General features: G+C 36.8%; 1 long non-coding RNA gene across 1 annotated transcript; it reads left to right on the top strand.

Annotated features, from left to right (window-relative positions):
* The first annotated feature begins 327 nt into the window (after positions 1-327).
* Positions 328-4,558, top strand: LOC139587684 (uncharacterized). The gene is made up of 3 exons (XR_011678462.1): positions 328-1,316; positions 2,755-2,921; positions 3,929-4,558. It is a non-coding gene; the product is annotated as an uncharacterized lncRNA (long non-coding RNA).
* The last annotated feature ends 10,701 nt before the right edge of the window (positions 4,559-15,259 follow it).

Genomic DNA, 15,259 nt, shown 5'->3' on the forward strand with positions numbered 1-15,259 from the left:
GCAAGAGCAAGGACTTGATCCTGCACCACCGAACACGCGGCAGCCTTGCCTGAGATCAGTGGGTGTTTAAGACCTATAAACATTTACACATGCTAACACCTCCAAAGGTTTAAACAACCTCCCTCCCTCCCTAATTTCAACACCTGGCAGAATCAAAGCGAGCTGGAGAGAAACAGGCCCCACAAATTTTCACCTTTGCGCTCCTGCTTTTATCTCATTACTTCTGCTAATTTTGCCTCAAAGCATAAAGTAAACCCTGCATTCCAAAGGAATATAAATGACATAATTTAATGTGACTAAGAGATATACAGATGGCACTGCATTTCCTCCACAGTGTGGAGAGGTCAGGCAGCAATTGGCTATAACACAAACTAAGCTAATACAGAGTTACAAGCTGCCAGATCTTGGTCCCTCTTACTAACAGCCTGTGCTGTGTGAAGTAATTGAACATGCAGCAACTTTCTCAACTTAAGGAAGGGACAATGTTGGAAAATGTCAGTGCTCCAGCTTGAAATAGCCTCATATTAACAGAAAATATTTTAGGAGGTTTTAATGATGGAAGGTTCAGAAGGTAAAGTATTTTGGCTAAGCATGCCCAGATCTGTAGCTCATCTACTACAGCAGTTTAGTCTTGCCTCCTTTAAGAAAACTGCAAAAATAAATCTTGAAATAAAAATAAAACCACTTCTATTGTCCATTTTGATATGCAAAAAAAAAGTTAATAATATATTATTATTGCAATGTCTCTAATTTTTCTCTATTTTTCAGTGTCCACAATATCACCAGGAACACTCATATAAAACCATCTAGTTCCTAGTATAAATTCCCTCTTCAAACCTGATCCTTAGGGAACTGAACTTCATAATTTTTCAAAGCAAAAGCTCCATACAAACTGGTCTGACTCTTACAAAAGTTTCTGACTAGTCTTTTTTGTTTCAGAAATGTAAAAAGAGGCTTTAAAGCTGGTGAGGGAAGCATGGTAAGGGAAGGTCTACCTCAGGACAAGCTCTCAAGGAAGGCAAGCCCAAGGAGAGGAAAGAAGGGGGCTTAGCACCACAGATGACCACTAGGATGTCCTTAGGGGAGGCTACAAAATACAATAATGAACAACCACGTACCTGAAAAAGAAATACAGATTAAAATGGGAAGCCTCATAATTTAGACCCAGAGCAATCACATGTGGATTAATGCTTGCTATCCTGTTCCCTTCCATGCCACACAGCAGGATCAGACAGGACACCACGAGGAGCTCCTGCCATTCCTGGAGTCATGAAACAGCTGATCCACAAGATTCAGTGAGGTTGAAGAAATACCAGGTAAAACTCAAACATTTTCTGGAAAAGTTAGATGGGATCATGATAACATTTGCAACTTCTTATGTTCAAATTTGTAAACATTGACAAATACATACAATAACTCCACAGTTTCTTTGTTAAATACTGTCAAATTGTTCCCAAATGTTTCCTCAAAACACGTTATTAAGTTATGTACAGTTTACTCAGGCAAAAGGAGTAATTTTCACACTCCTTTAAAAGACAGAGGAGCCCTCCTGCAAGATTTCCCTGACCCGTCATAGCTTAGATGGTTCTAATTTTCAGTAACAGTTGGAAATAAAAATATATTTTTCAAGTCATTCAGGCAAGAAGTGTGGGCAGTGTTACACTCCCAAAGAGTGGGTGGCAGATGAAATTTATGAGCAGAACATATGCTGCTCTCTCAAAAATCAGTGTAAGCTGCCTGTTTTTGTGTGCCAGAGCAAAGTCCTTTAGGCACCTGGGCTACCAAACTTCACCCAGGCAGTCACAAATGCTCCCCAAGGATACAGCTGGGACAAAGATGCTCCTCAGTCAGCTTGAACAGCAAGGCTTACACATCTATTACAAATCTAAGCTGGACAGGAGTTTATCCTTGCCTGTCCCTAATTCCATTTACCTCCCAAACTCTCAGGCAGTGTGTACCAAGTAGCAAATTCCATTTTTAGTTCTCTTTTTTCCCTTTCATCTTGTTGGTCATTTAATACTTCAGTCCACTGCCCCTTCCAAGGTTTCATTTTGCTTCTGTGATTCCCCCGGTGCAGTAGTTTCATCTTAAAGCAGAAGCTACTCAAGCTAAATGCCAGCCTTCAATGTTTCAAATTTAGAAACTTTTTGAGGTGCTTGCTCTTAGACAGCATTAGCTGGCTGCACTGCTTGATTAGCAATGCTCTGAGTGGTATATTTACTCCCAGAAGCACTTTATCATTTATCATACTTATGTTCATTTCACTCTTATCCCAATCATGCCAGCCTTCATGTAAAATGTAAGAAAAAAAAAAGTAAAAAAAAGTAAAAAAAAGTAAACAAGATTAAAATCTATTTAATATACCTTTAATATCACCTTTAATGTGCACACACACACACACTTCAGAGTGTTCTGTTTCTTCTTTATGCTTGGCTTTTTAATTTTCCCCCATCAGAATTAACTGAATGTAAATACTGGGCAATGCAGTGAGAAAATATAAAGCAGTACAGAAATCTGCATATCACTGGAGAGCCAGGAGGAACAATGGGAATCCAGGCCCACCATCTGGCCCAGCACCAGGCTCCATTTCAGGAGGTATCTCTTGGAGAATCCTGTTACTGAAGGACAATGTGATTTTGGATCATGGTTGTTCTGACAGCCCTGTGGCAGGGACTGCCCGTGCTCAGCTGGGTCAGATCTCTGGAATGTAATCTAACTCAGACAGACATTTTCTTTTAATCTTTTGTCTTACAGGAACAATTGGCACCATCTGTTTCCATAAGAAAGTGCTCTGGCAGGCCTTCCATGGGTGCTGTGGTCCTCAAGAGAAGCTGAATTTATTCTGGCTTATAAGACACAGGGAACACAAAGCTACTTAAGCATCACAGGAGACAACTGAGGAGAGGTTCCTCCTCCTTAAAGTGAGTATTTTAGAGGGTAGTTGAAATAAAAATAATAATATGAATTTCTCAGAAAATTCCTTAATAAAAAGAAAATAATTTGTTTAACACCTAAAGGAAGATCCTGTTTCTTTCTCCTGAGTTTCTAAGAGAAAATTTTAATTTTTATTTAGAAACTTCCCATTGAGTAAATTCTCAGCTTTACTTATTATTTAAAACCTGAGCTTTCCAGGTTTATCTTCTTGTATTCCAGGCTGTCAGGCTGTTATAATACTAAAATCAGGAAATAGCATTCATTTACAACTATCTAACTATGTAAGGCATCCAATTATATTTCAGATTTCTGACTTACTAGAACTTGCTTTAACACACACTGTGTATCTCACTATCTGAAATAATGTTTTATATATATATATATATAAGAAAAAGATAACAACTGCTCAGCAAACGAAAGAGATGGGTACAAATTACTTATTTTAGGACTTTGAAATGCAAAGGAGGAAAATAATCTAAGTTGATTGGTAAAAATGTGTCCTAGAAGGACAGCCTTGTGCATAGGCAAATTAACAGAACCCATAAAACAGGAGTTTCGTGGTTATATTAATCACTGTAATGTTCTGGAAACCATTGCCAAAGCAGTGCTTCAGAGGGAACTTGGCTGAAGCATTTTCCCTTTTCTGGTTAATTCCAGCTGTTTCAAAAGCTGTTGAAGAATTTCAGCAGAGTAAGATTTTAAAAAACAGTTGGGACAAGAGTCACAAAGTTTACTCTTCAGAGGACTACTGTCATACAAAAGGACAGCAAATAGGTTATTAGGCTTATTTCATGGGCCCCAAAATTATGTTCCATATCATCAGAGGGCAGAAATTATCACAATTCCATGCAAAATCCATCACAGTGTGTACACCAGTTATACCCCTTCAAGCCAGTGGAAAATCAGAACTAATATCTCTACCAAGATATGATCTGCACTATGGAAAAAATTGTATTTTCATTCTACTTCATCATCCTCTTTGTCTTTCTTTTAGACGTTGTCGTATCCTCTCCCATCAGATGCTCTCCAAAGTTCTCTTGGCTCACTTGTTTTCCATCTTCCTAACCTTTCTCCCAGAGTACCCTGGACTGAGTAAAACAGGAGGGAACAACACAAGGACCCCACTAAGAGTGGCAATTTCACCTTCAGAACGTGCAGCCCCTGTGGTTTGCTAAACTTGGAGGTTGAGGCTGAGGCACAAATCCAAGGATGTCAGAGAGGTGCAGCCCTGGGATGAAGACACAAGTGGGAATCATCCCCACAGCTCCTTCCAAAGGCTCTGGCTGGCTTCCCAGCCTGCTGCTGAGCAAAAAAACCACCAAAATGTGGATCTTGAGCCGCACAGGGAAGTTACTTGGAAATAAAAGCACCTCTAACAATTTGCACCAGCTGAAAGTGGGGTTTTTTTAGAACAGGCTCAGATTTTCAAGTTCAGATTTTGATATATATTTATTAATGATGTAACATCTCATATGCTATTATTTATCCAACAAATAATCAAGTGCTTTTATGTAAGTTTATTCACAATTATTTTTATACAGGCACAAGATTGTTTTTGCCACATAAAACACATTACTTTAGCAATTACGTATTTTAATACTACCAGATATTATGAGTATTATAATAGAAAATACTGCAACAAGATCACAAACTTCTACCTGTTTTAGAAAAAAAATAAAGAAAATTCTTATTTTTGCTCTCAGAAATATTTATCCTAATAACATTTAAATCACTGCAGGTACAAAAAAAAAGTCTTAAATTTAAAAAAAATAAATGTTTTCAAATACTTCTAATAAGTCGGAAAAAACCCCTCTGACCTCTGTTTACTTAAACTTTTTCAATGCTGAGACACAAAATATAGTTCAAGAATATACATGATCATTGTTGGGTCAATAAAATGAGAGAAGGACTATGGGTAATACTAAAATGAATATTAAAAATGAACCTACCATGCAAAATTCAGTGCATCTGGTCTTGATCACTCCATATTCACAATCAGTGCTCTCGATTATTTAGATCCATAATTTTGTTCTGCCTATTATGATAGAAGTAAATAATCTTCATCTAGCTTTACAGCACATTCTTGCAACACAACACAAGTAAGTGATCAAGGCTTAAAGGTTAGCTGAGATCAACAGGAACCAAACATGGAAATACATCTGAAAATATAGGCCAGAGGGATGTATCCCACCAGTGCTTATTTCCAAATTCAGTTTCCAAAATCAGCCCAATAGCTTAGCTGCCATTGCATGAATGAATGTGAACATTTTTTGGTGTAGCTTTTACTGATTAACCTCCCTAATAAAAGTAGTAACAGAGGAAAGAACTAAACCTGAATGTCCAAAAGGCTACAAAGAAAAGCCTGCACCTTCCTTTCCTCCCAAATGAGTAGGAAACTTTGCTTTTCCCTAGTCTGCCTCTGGCATTTACTAATGATTCGAACAAAAACTTGATGAAAGTAGTTAAATTTGACAATGGTTAAATTTAAAATGATTTTTAGTTGTGGGACATTTCAGTTCTGACTCTGGAGGGAAAGCAAAGAGGAGATGAAGCATGGCAAGCTTTCAGTTGCTGGCCAAAACGAATCTGGGTTCACACACTGATGGTCCAGGAATGAGGTCCTTGGACAATGGATGCTGTTGAAACCTCTGAGGAAGATGCTGGAGAATTGATTTGAATGCCATAATGAGTATATCTGCCTAGTTCCCTCAGCAGTTAAAAATAAAGTTAAAAGAAAGAGCAATCGGGAATCTTTAATGATAAAATAAGGCAATGACTTATGCTCAGTTTTGGTTTTTGTCAGAGACTTGGGAGAAAAAGAATAGAACAGGACAAACTGTGTTAGCTGAACATAAAGTGAATCCTCCATTTAAACATTATTTTACTTTTTCTCAGATGTAGTTCTTGCTTAAAATTATTTTCCCAATAATTCTGGCAATTTCTGATCTCTGAATTAGTCACCATGAGTATGTTATGTGCATTCAAAATAGATGTCAGAGAACTCAGAGAGCAGATCTTTGCTGAAAATTTTCATGTCACCAAATTTACAATTTGTTGTTCAAAAATATTTTCCATTATATATCCATACTTTGTTGTTTCCTTGAAGTTCCTGATCAACAAATGAACAGAATCACAGGAATATTTATTGAATGGTAGTGGAGTTTAAAAACAGCTGATTAAAGTTTGGATAAGTAAGCTATCCAAAATTCACAGAATTACAACATATTCATTGGTCTCTTCATTCTCCCTCCTCTCCTCAACACTTGGAAGGACTTTTAGGATGTAAGAGGCAACAAAATGAATCAGATATAAAATACTGTTTTGCAGTCAGACTCAGCTGTGGGGAAATCACTGGCACAAGAATCAAGTGTTGCATTTAAAGCAAAGTTTCATAATTTTATACTTGTTGATAGTGTACTGGGAGCTTTTTGCAAATTTTCTTCACTCTCTTTGTAAGGCCTTAGCTCTGCCTTAAGCTCATAATAGAGTCAGCAAGAATTCTTCAGGTTAAACTGTTCAGATGAGGTCATTTGCTCAAGATGTTTCAAATTTTGGAAGAACAAATGATCCTATGAGATGATCTCATTACAGAGGTCAAAAGGCTCGTGAGAAGGATGATAGGAAATACCTTTCTTTCGTTGTCCATAAAACACCACACAAAAATTTTGCAATGATATGAAGGAAGCCAAGGCAGGGAAAAAATTATCAGAAGAACTTGTGCTCCCTTTAATTTCTAAACCCACCTCTTATGCTTACATTGTAACACTGCTGCAAATTATCAAGGGAAAGGCTTAATCTTCCTAAATTGATTTGGAATTCCTGACATATTGAAAAAGTACACAAGTCTGTAAGGGAGGGAATATACAGAACAGCACAGGTTGCAACTCATGGGAAGGAGGTTCCATGTGTAAGCTGGGTTTTTCAGAGAAGGACACAAAGCTCATTTTGATTTTGTGGATGAGTTAAAAACTGAATACAATCAGCTCAGAGATCTAAGCACTGTCTCTTTCTGAGAGAAAAAGAGAACATTTTTTGTCCAGGTTAATAAATTAATCAATTTATGCATTACGTACATGCACAGAAAAGAGGTGGAAGGAATTACATTTTCTCCTGAATGATCAAAGTGTTGGCCAAAGTTATGGCTGGAGGCCAAACTAGACTGAAGATGGTTTGCACCATTATACCTTCTGCTTTATTCTTATCTTGGAATGACAGCAATTTCCCTATGTATTTTTAACTGTATTCTTCTATTATGGAAATAAATGGTTATTTAAATGCCATCAGTTTCAAATCACTCCACTGGAAAATACAGCAGGGAAAAGTATCAAAGACAAAGAACTTTTAAATAAATCTCATCTTCCCACCTGCCATATGAACCAATTTCTATGCCAGGTGGCAGATGTTCGTGGTGGTGCTTAAAATAAGTTAAAATTAAATGGATCTCAAAATTTAATTGTGTATTTTTTAGTGTAAAGGGCTCTAAATTAAAGGGCATTTTATTTTATTTTGTTGGTTAGATATCCTATCAGAAGTGACCTGAAAACCCAAAGCTCTTTAACATAAAAGAAATGATAAAGAGATCAGAATCTCAAGCATTAAAAGAAAATCTCCTTTCCTCAATGTAATTTAATATGTAATATCTCATAATCAGACTATCATGACAGAGAACTCTTCATCCTTTCAATATAACACTTAGACAGCACATGTGGAATTTTCTTGATGCATGACATTTTATATTGGATATAGATCAGACATGTTTTTCTCAGATTTTCTGCAATAAATATATCAGCAGTAGAACACCATATTCAAAAATGTCTTTTGAAAATCGAGTATGTATCTGATTATCAATTTTTCAAGTGATATTATCATTTATAAAATACTTAAGTCCTCTTCTAATTAGTATAATTTCTTATCTGAAGAACTGTAATTTCCACAAGACAGCTTTCACTGAGCATTTCTCTTGCTTATGTTTCCTATATAAAGATAAGTTATGTCTTTTTATAGAGCATCTTGGAGTAGTAAACATGTTGCTATACTTGAAAGTGACCATTCAGATTTAGTCTTTTATGAATCAATGCCACATCACACTTTATTCTGTGTCTGCTCTGTGTCAGAAGCTGGTATAGAAATTATATGTACATAGAATATACTTTTGTTCCACATGATTTCCCCAGGATAACAACACTGCCTCAGCTGAAGAAATGACAAAGGATTCACATGTTCTTTGATCCATCCTCTGCATGAGTTTCATAAAGTAGTTGTGGGCCTGAGTAAGAACCTCACATAAACCATGCCAATTGAATGAAACCATGCTGAATGAGAGAGGAATTCTAAGAGCTGGATCACTGGATCATGGTACACATGCATTACTTTCAAACCTGCATTACTTTCAACCCTTGAGAAGCCAAGACTTAGGGGAGAAACAGTTTATCATCTCAGCGAGATGTGGCAGAAAATCCAGAGAAAATTAATTCCTAAGAGGGAAGCAGAAACATCATGGACCCATCATTACACCCATAGGACAGACCAGATATTTGTTTCTGTTGTTGCAGCTACAAAGAACTGGTTGAACTGTCCTACACTAAAAAACACCTCATAAAAAGATTCATTTTCCTAGAAAAGGGCTGTGTATGCTCTTCACTGTGGGATGCCTGCAGCTTTCAGGGGACCTGGTCTTACTGATCCAAAGGAAATGTCCCAGACTACAAAAGCTGATTGACTGCTAAATTTTAAGGAATATATATATATATATATATATATATATATATATATATATATATATATATATATATATATATATATATATATATATATATATATATGCTGGGAATTTTGATTGTGTAGTGATTATTAAACCACAAATTCTGTGGTACTGAGGTGCTGAAATCATAATATGTGTTCTACAAAGGTTATTCAAGGCTTAAGGGTGGTTTTTACCAGTGTCTAAACTAGGTCCAGTATACTACCAGTGGCTGCATTTCCTCATGAATGCATTGCCAGGATACCTGTCTGGGATGGTATTAAATCAACAATACCTCATGTAGTAAAAATGTAAAAAGACAAATAATTTATGAACATAAAATGGATCTTCCACTATCATTTTGATGAATGCAAAGACAGCATTTTCCCAAAACCAAGTTTACTCAATTAAATCTACTCAATTAGCACAATACCACTGCCAAACAAGTCAACAAATATTCATTGCTCATTTAAAACCCAGACTGGAGGGAAGGAAGACAGGCTGTACTGCAGTGAGGGCTTCAAGATACTACAATAAAGGAGATTTCAAGAGTTAAAAGTCATGACAAGCTAAGACAGTAGATAGAGAAAAAGCAGAGATAAAGCACAAAGAGATACATGAGACATTTAGTCCAAGATATTTCTATCTTTCCTGCCATGCCATAGTTCAAACTGCCCAGTTTGTGTATAACTCATTTTGAGTCAGTTTTGAGTCACAGGAAGCAATTTTTTCACACAATCCAGACAGGTCTATATCCATCTCACTCTCACTCCTCCTGTGTTGCTCCTGCTCCTGTCTCCATTGTGTAGGAACAGCCAGCCTTTCCCTGGTCACTGTTCAAATCTCCTCAGCAATGCCACGAAGGTGCAGAAAACTTGGAGGCTGTTTAGGAGGCTGATCACTAAACTCCACTTGGAAGTTCCAAATATATATAAATTACAAACTCACTATGTGTCTGTGTTCTCATTTGAGACATGACCTTTTGTGTGAAACCCACTAATAGTGAACATATGTCACAGTAGAAAAGTCTTTGGCACCAAGTTATTTCAGTGCATCACAGTTAACAAATTGTAATTCCAGCTCCATAGTTCCTCTGTTCATAATAAAGCAAATCTGTCACAGAAAAAAAATAATCTTTCTTACCGATAAAAAGAGTCATAGTTAAAGCATATAAGATTATCATTATGCAAGCTCATTAGGCGTACACAAGCTATACTTTTCCCTGTACAACTGAAATTCATTGATAAAACAATGAAGTGAACTAACACCCCTCCTAAATAAAGTTTCACCAGTAGCACTGTATGTTAATGGAGCTATTTCATTGTTAATGTGACTGACTGCTTATTGATTCTTGCAGTAATCCAGCAAGGGCTTCAGAGTACAATTTAGTTTGGAGAGCTACGGGTCCAACATCTATGCTCAATTACAACTTTCAGAAGGGTAGATCAATAAAATTTAAATTGCTTATGGTAATCACAACTTCAAATCATTGCGATCAGCATAAGCAATCTGCTGACCTCAGCCAAGCTCCTAAATTGAAACTTGTAATGAGTGGTCATTTAGTTTGGGTCCATTCATATTATTTTGGAGGCAGGTGATGAACAATTAAAGATCAGTCAGCACCTTCCCTATCCAGCAATCCCCTCTGAATTCCCCAAGTACTAATATGTAGTAACCCTAGGGTATAGGCCTTTGCACTTCTTTAATGGGTATTCTGTATGAATAAGCAATTATATTTTCTATTAAACAATTTCAGTGTAATTGAATTAGCAGTTATAATATTGCTCGGGCAAGCAGAAGCTTTCCTAGGGAAAAATTAAGTGATATTGGGTAATTCAAATTAATTTATAAGCCTGAAAAATGTAACCATTAAACAGAATTGTTCACCCTCCCCAAAAAATTACAATTAATGAGCATATTGTTTCAATGCATAAGTTTCCTAACAATTTGCTTTTTGGTCATAATGGCTTTTTTCCCAGTTCATTATAAAAACCTGTCTATTATAATGAAAATTTCATAGGCTGTTTTCTTTGACAAAGCGGGTTGCAAGTTTAAACAAAGATAGCCTGCAGATTACTTTCACGATAAGGAGTCACCTTAGAATTGCATTTTAATAAATCATTGACAATAAATCTTCTGTATTACAGCACCAGGGTTTAGAGAGGGAGGAAAAAAGGCAAATACAGAGAAAACGATCAATGAAAATCCCCTTCTGCCAATATGAGAATAGATTGACCAACACTAACGTAAAGTTTGCTACACACAAAAATAAAAGCTCAAAAAGCTTTAGAAGGATGCAAAGCAAACAGTAATAAAGTCTGTACACAGATGCAGATTTAATTAACATATTAATTTACTAATATTCACCTAACAGCCTCTTGCAAATGGTCTGTATTCAGGGTAGAAGTCACTGAATATTTAAACAAGCTAACAGACACTGATTTGGGAATATTTTCATTAATAAAACGCCAGACACATAATTCTGGTTCTTGAGATTACATATAATTCACAAGCAGTTGGAAAACTGTTGAGCATTTCCATTTGAGATTCAGAAAACGTCACACAGGGTTGAGCGCAGACAGTGCTTTGCCTGAAGACTATTTAAACTGGTTTAGTCATCCAAATAGGAAGAACAACTCCTGCATTTTCACTTGGAACAAGAGGTCTTTAGGCCAGGAGCCTCTATGCTATGCGAAATATTTCTTGCCATATTAGCCAACATCAAAAAATACACCTTGGTTATTGCTGTTTCTGCACAGCTATGCAGACAAAACTTTCAGTGGCTTATAATTCAGCAGGGGTGGAGAGAAGATATCTAAAATAAACTGCCCAGACAAAAGACTTCTGAATGTGTTATGCAACACTTGGATGGTTTTCTGAAGTGAATCCATCAAAGATTTGTTCTGATTACAACAAAATCTCACTAGCTTTTCCAACCAGCGCATCATGGAAGTAAAAAACTAGAAAGGGGCAAATTTGTAATTCTTGATTAAGCAGAATCCAGAACAAGCCTCATGCCTCTGCCTTGAATGTGTGGGGTACTTCCACAAGAAAGGGCTTCTCCCCTCTGCCTGGCCTGTTATTTTGTATGTAATGTAATGATTCTCAAGAATATCAATCTTGAAAAAGTACACTGATGTTTTATAGCTGCTCCTGTTTTGCAATACAAATGATATAATTACTTGTTTCTCGCTGGAGGGGGTCCAGTTCTTTTAGTTCATTTTTTAAAAGCAAATCTTATTAAGCATTTTATCCTAAAATGTTTACTGCAAAAAGGGCAGCATGATCTCAGACAAAGATGGACAACATCCCTCCAAAAATAAATACCAGGCAAGGAATGAAACCTGAATTAAAGCAGCATACCAAAATCTGAACTGATCACTTACTGAAATATGTTAACATGATGTAATGGGTAACTGTTAAATCAGATGTACAGTAATATTCCATGAATCACTGCTAGCTAGCCCACAACGAACAAAGGCATAATAAAGAGCCCTGCTCACCAAAAACCTCAACTTTTATAATAACTCTGAAATGTTCTGTTTATATAGTATAACAAATTTCTCACCACCTACAGCTTCCCATTTGTTACTGTGGACAGACTGAAAACTTTCTTACAGCGGAGAGCAAGGCATTAACTCATTCCTGTGAGTAACTGCTCACTCCTCTGGGCTCACTAAGGACACCCTAATCTTGAGCTGGAGACCACAGCCACTCAGAAATTCCTGGCAACATCTGAGCTTGAAATTAGATCCTCCTGACCCAAAAGCACAAGCTCTTGCTATTCAACTTAAAGCAGATTGGGCAGGAGTTGTGCCCTATGAGACATGACAAATGACTGAACAGTTCTGCTTCCATCCATTAGAGGTCAGTGGTATTTGTAAGCCAGCCAACTCATTACAGAACTGCAGAAAAGGGATTAATTAGTGTCCTAGCTTAGCTTCAATTATGGAACAATCCATATTCAAATTGTCTATTGAATATGGTGCCCACTCTATGAGAATTCTGGAAAATGTGAAGAAAATGATGGCATTGCATCGAGGGGGGAAAAAAAAACCCCTGCAGTTCAATGACATTGACAATGGAATGACATTCATCCTGTGTCCCTCCCACACTTTCAGGGTGAGCAGGATGACAATGTCCTCTCCAGCTCCTCTGCTGGGGGAGGTACACAAATCCCTTTGTGGAAGAGAATTGGGCACTGCTGCCCTGCTTTTTCCAGAAGCTGTCCTGGAGATGCTGAAAGGAGAAATTCTGTTCTCCCCTATTTCTCCTAACATGGGAAATAGCACATTGACAAATGAGATATGAGTAGGTAATAGAAGATTCCTGTGTGACCAAGTCTGTCCAAAATTCTGTTCTAAAAGGCAGAATTTTCAGCTTGTATGACTAGCTCATAAATTGGCCTATAATTATCTGGGGTTCATTGTCACCACACTAAGATTCCCATCCTGTAAATTTTGATTTTTAAATCCTTCAGAGACCATAGCTGTCTATTTCTTCCAATAATTAGTAGATTCAAATATTTGAAGCCAAAATATATATAGGAAAGTCATAAATAAAGGCATCCTTTCCCTAGGTAGTTCTCTAAGACCTTTTAATGCATAAAAGCAATCTGACATTTTAAAAGTTTGTGAATTTCTTGGAAAAAAGCTGCAAAATTGGCCTGACAAATCCTCACTCCATTTATTCAAAGGGAAAATATAACATTTATATTTGAAAAAGAAAAGCAGAAAATACCAATTCCCTATGTGAACAGTGGAGAAACCAGTGGAATATCCAAAGCTAGGTTCTGATCCAAGTTGTGTACCTGTATATCTGGGATTGACTGATTTTAATAATTATTTCAGGCTTTTTGTAAAGAAAATGTTGATGACCGCTTTAGGCTTCCTATCAGCATTGTGCCCACACAGGATCATTTTCCATGAACTTTTTTATTTATTTACTTCATTGTACTTCTTCACTTGTCAGGAATCCTGCAGTAATGTGAGCTTAACAAAATTCTTGAATTACCTATTGGCTGAAGGCCCTAGGTCAGAACTAAAAACAGTGCTCCTAAACCAGGTCTTCATCAACTAAGGACAGTGTCATATAGTGCAAAATCATCATTTATTGCCTTTAGGGAACATCTAAGAAGAAAGGATGCACCTTGTGAGCTTGGCATTAATGCAAAAATAAATATGCACTAGGATTGGCAGCTTATTAGAAAGTCTTGGGGATTTAATTAGGGTGTCAGAAGAATGTGGGCCTATTGACACTGTATTCTATTGTCCTTTACAGGTGGAAAAACATGAAGGGACAGAATTTGGTCCCCCTGTAAGGCTTAACCCTGAATTATGTTTTTACTCACAGCATGAATGAGCTGACCCACAGTATCTGTGAATTTGAATGCTCTTGACTTGTGCAAAACTCAGAAAGTTATTATTTGTCTTAAAATTCCCTCTCCAAAATATAAACATTGTCTCACCACTTTACATGTTGTTACTGGACAAATTTGCTCCAAACCAGAACAATCAGGCTCAGCTGAAAAAGTAATTCTGGATTCTGTAAAAATTCTGTAAAAATAGATTTAATGGTTTAGCCTTCTATTTCTTCTCATTAAAAAATCTCTTCATTTCAGCAAAAACTTATAGATAATACTGGAGATGGCCAACAAAGAACAGCCAACTCATTGCCATAGAACAGGAGCTCTTCTAAACATACTTCATTGCTTGCTAAATCCCCTGCTTTATGCACCTGCTCCCATGATATTGCAGCACTTCATGTTCTACATTAAGACATCTTGGAGTCATCTGCATAATTAACAAAAATTAAAAGGGGGGGGGGGAATGATGTGCTCTTAGTTATAGAAAATAACTTGAGAGAGCTGAAAAAACTGAGAAAAAAACATCCCATGTTGTAGCCTTTTTTTTTTTCTTTTCTTTTCCTTGAAAGAAGTAGATATTGAAAATATCAGGCATCTTTGGGTCATGAGAGTTTTGTGTGGACAGAGACCAGATTTCAGCCTCAGGACAGTGCATCTGATAGCCCATCCCCTCATATCTGCTCTATTAAAAACTGCCCCATGGACAAATCACGATCCTAAGAGTTAGTTGAAAGTATCCTCAAACCTTTCACCCTTTTTGTGCTCACAAAGTAATCTAAACCCAGCACATTAAGAGAGACATCAAAGAGTCCCCACTGTTTTTTGTAGGTGCAACTTCTGAGTCTCTCCCTTCCTACTTTACAGATAAGCCATGCAAAGACTTCACTCTGGCCTTTTGCCCCGTAAAGAGTTTTTACTGAAATGTGTGTTGCAGTAGAAAGATAAATAGTCAGAGTTACAGAAATCAATACAGCAAAATTCAATAAATAACAACAAACATCTACTGGACAAGACCTAAACTTTCACTGTCAAAGAAGTTGTTTTACTTTCCTACACTTGTACAATATAGACACTTCTGTGCATTCACATTCTTAAAGGATATAACATTTGATTTTAAAGACTAGGGCAAAACGTGAGATATGTGTTCCTTCGCCATCACTGTTTAAGAGACCTTTGAAACCAGAACCAGAAACTCAAATGATATTAAACTCCATCACACG

The sequence above is a fragment of the Agelaius tricolor genome, unplaced genomic scaffold, assembly GCF_023055355.1.
Source record: "Agelaius tricolor isolate 1412-34295 unplaced genomic scaffold, bAgeTri1.0.p SCAF_3, whole genome shotgun sequence".
In the NCBI taxonomy this organism is placed as follows: Eukaryota; Metazoa; Chordata; class Aves; order Passeriformes; family Icteridae; genus Agelaius; species Agelaius tricolor.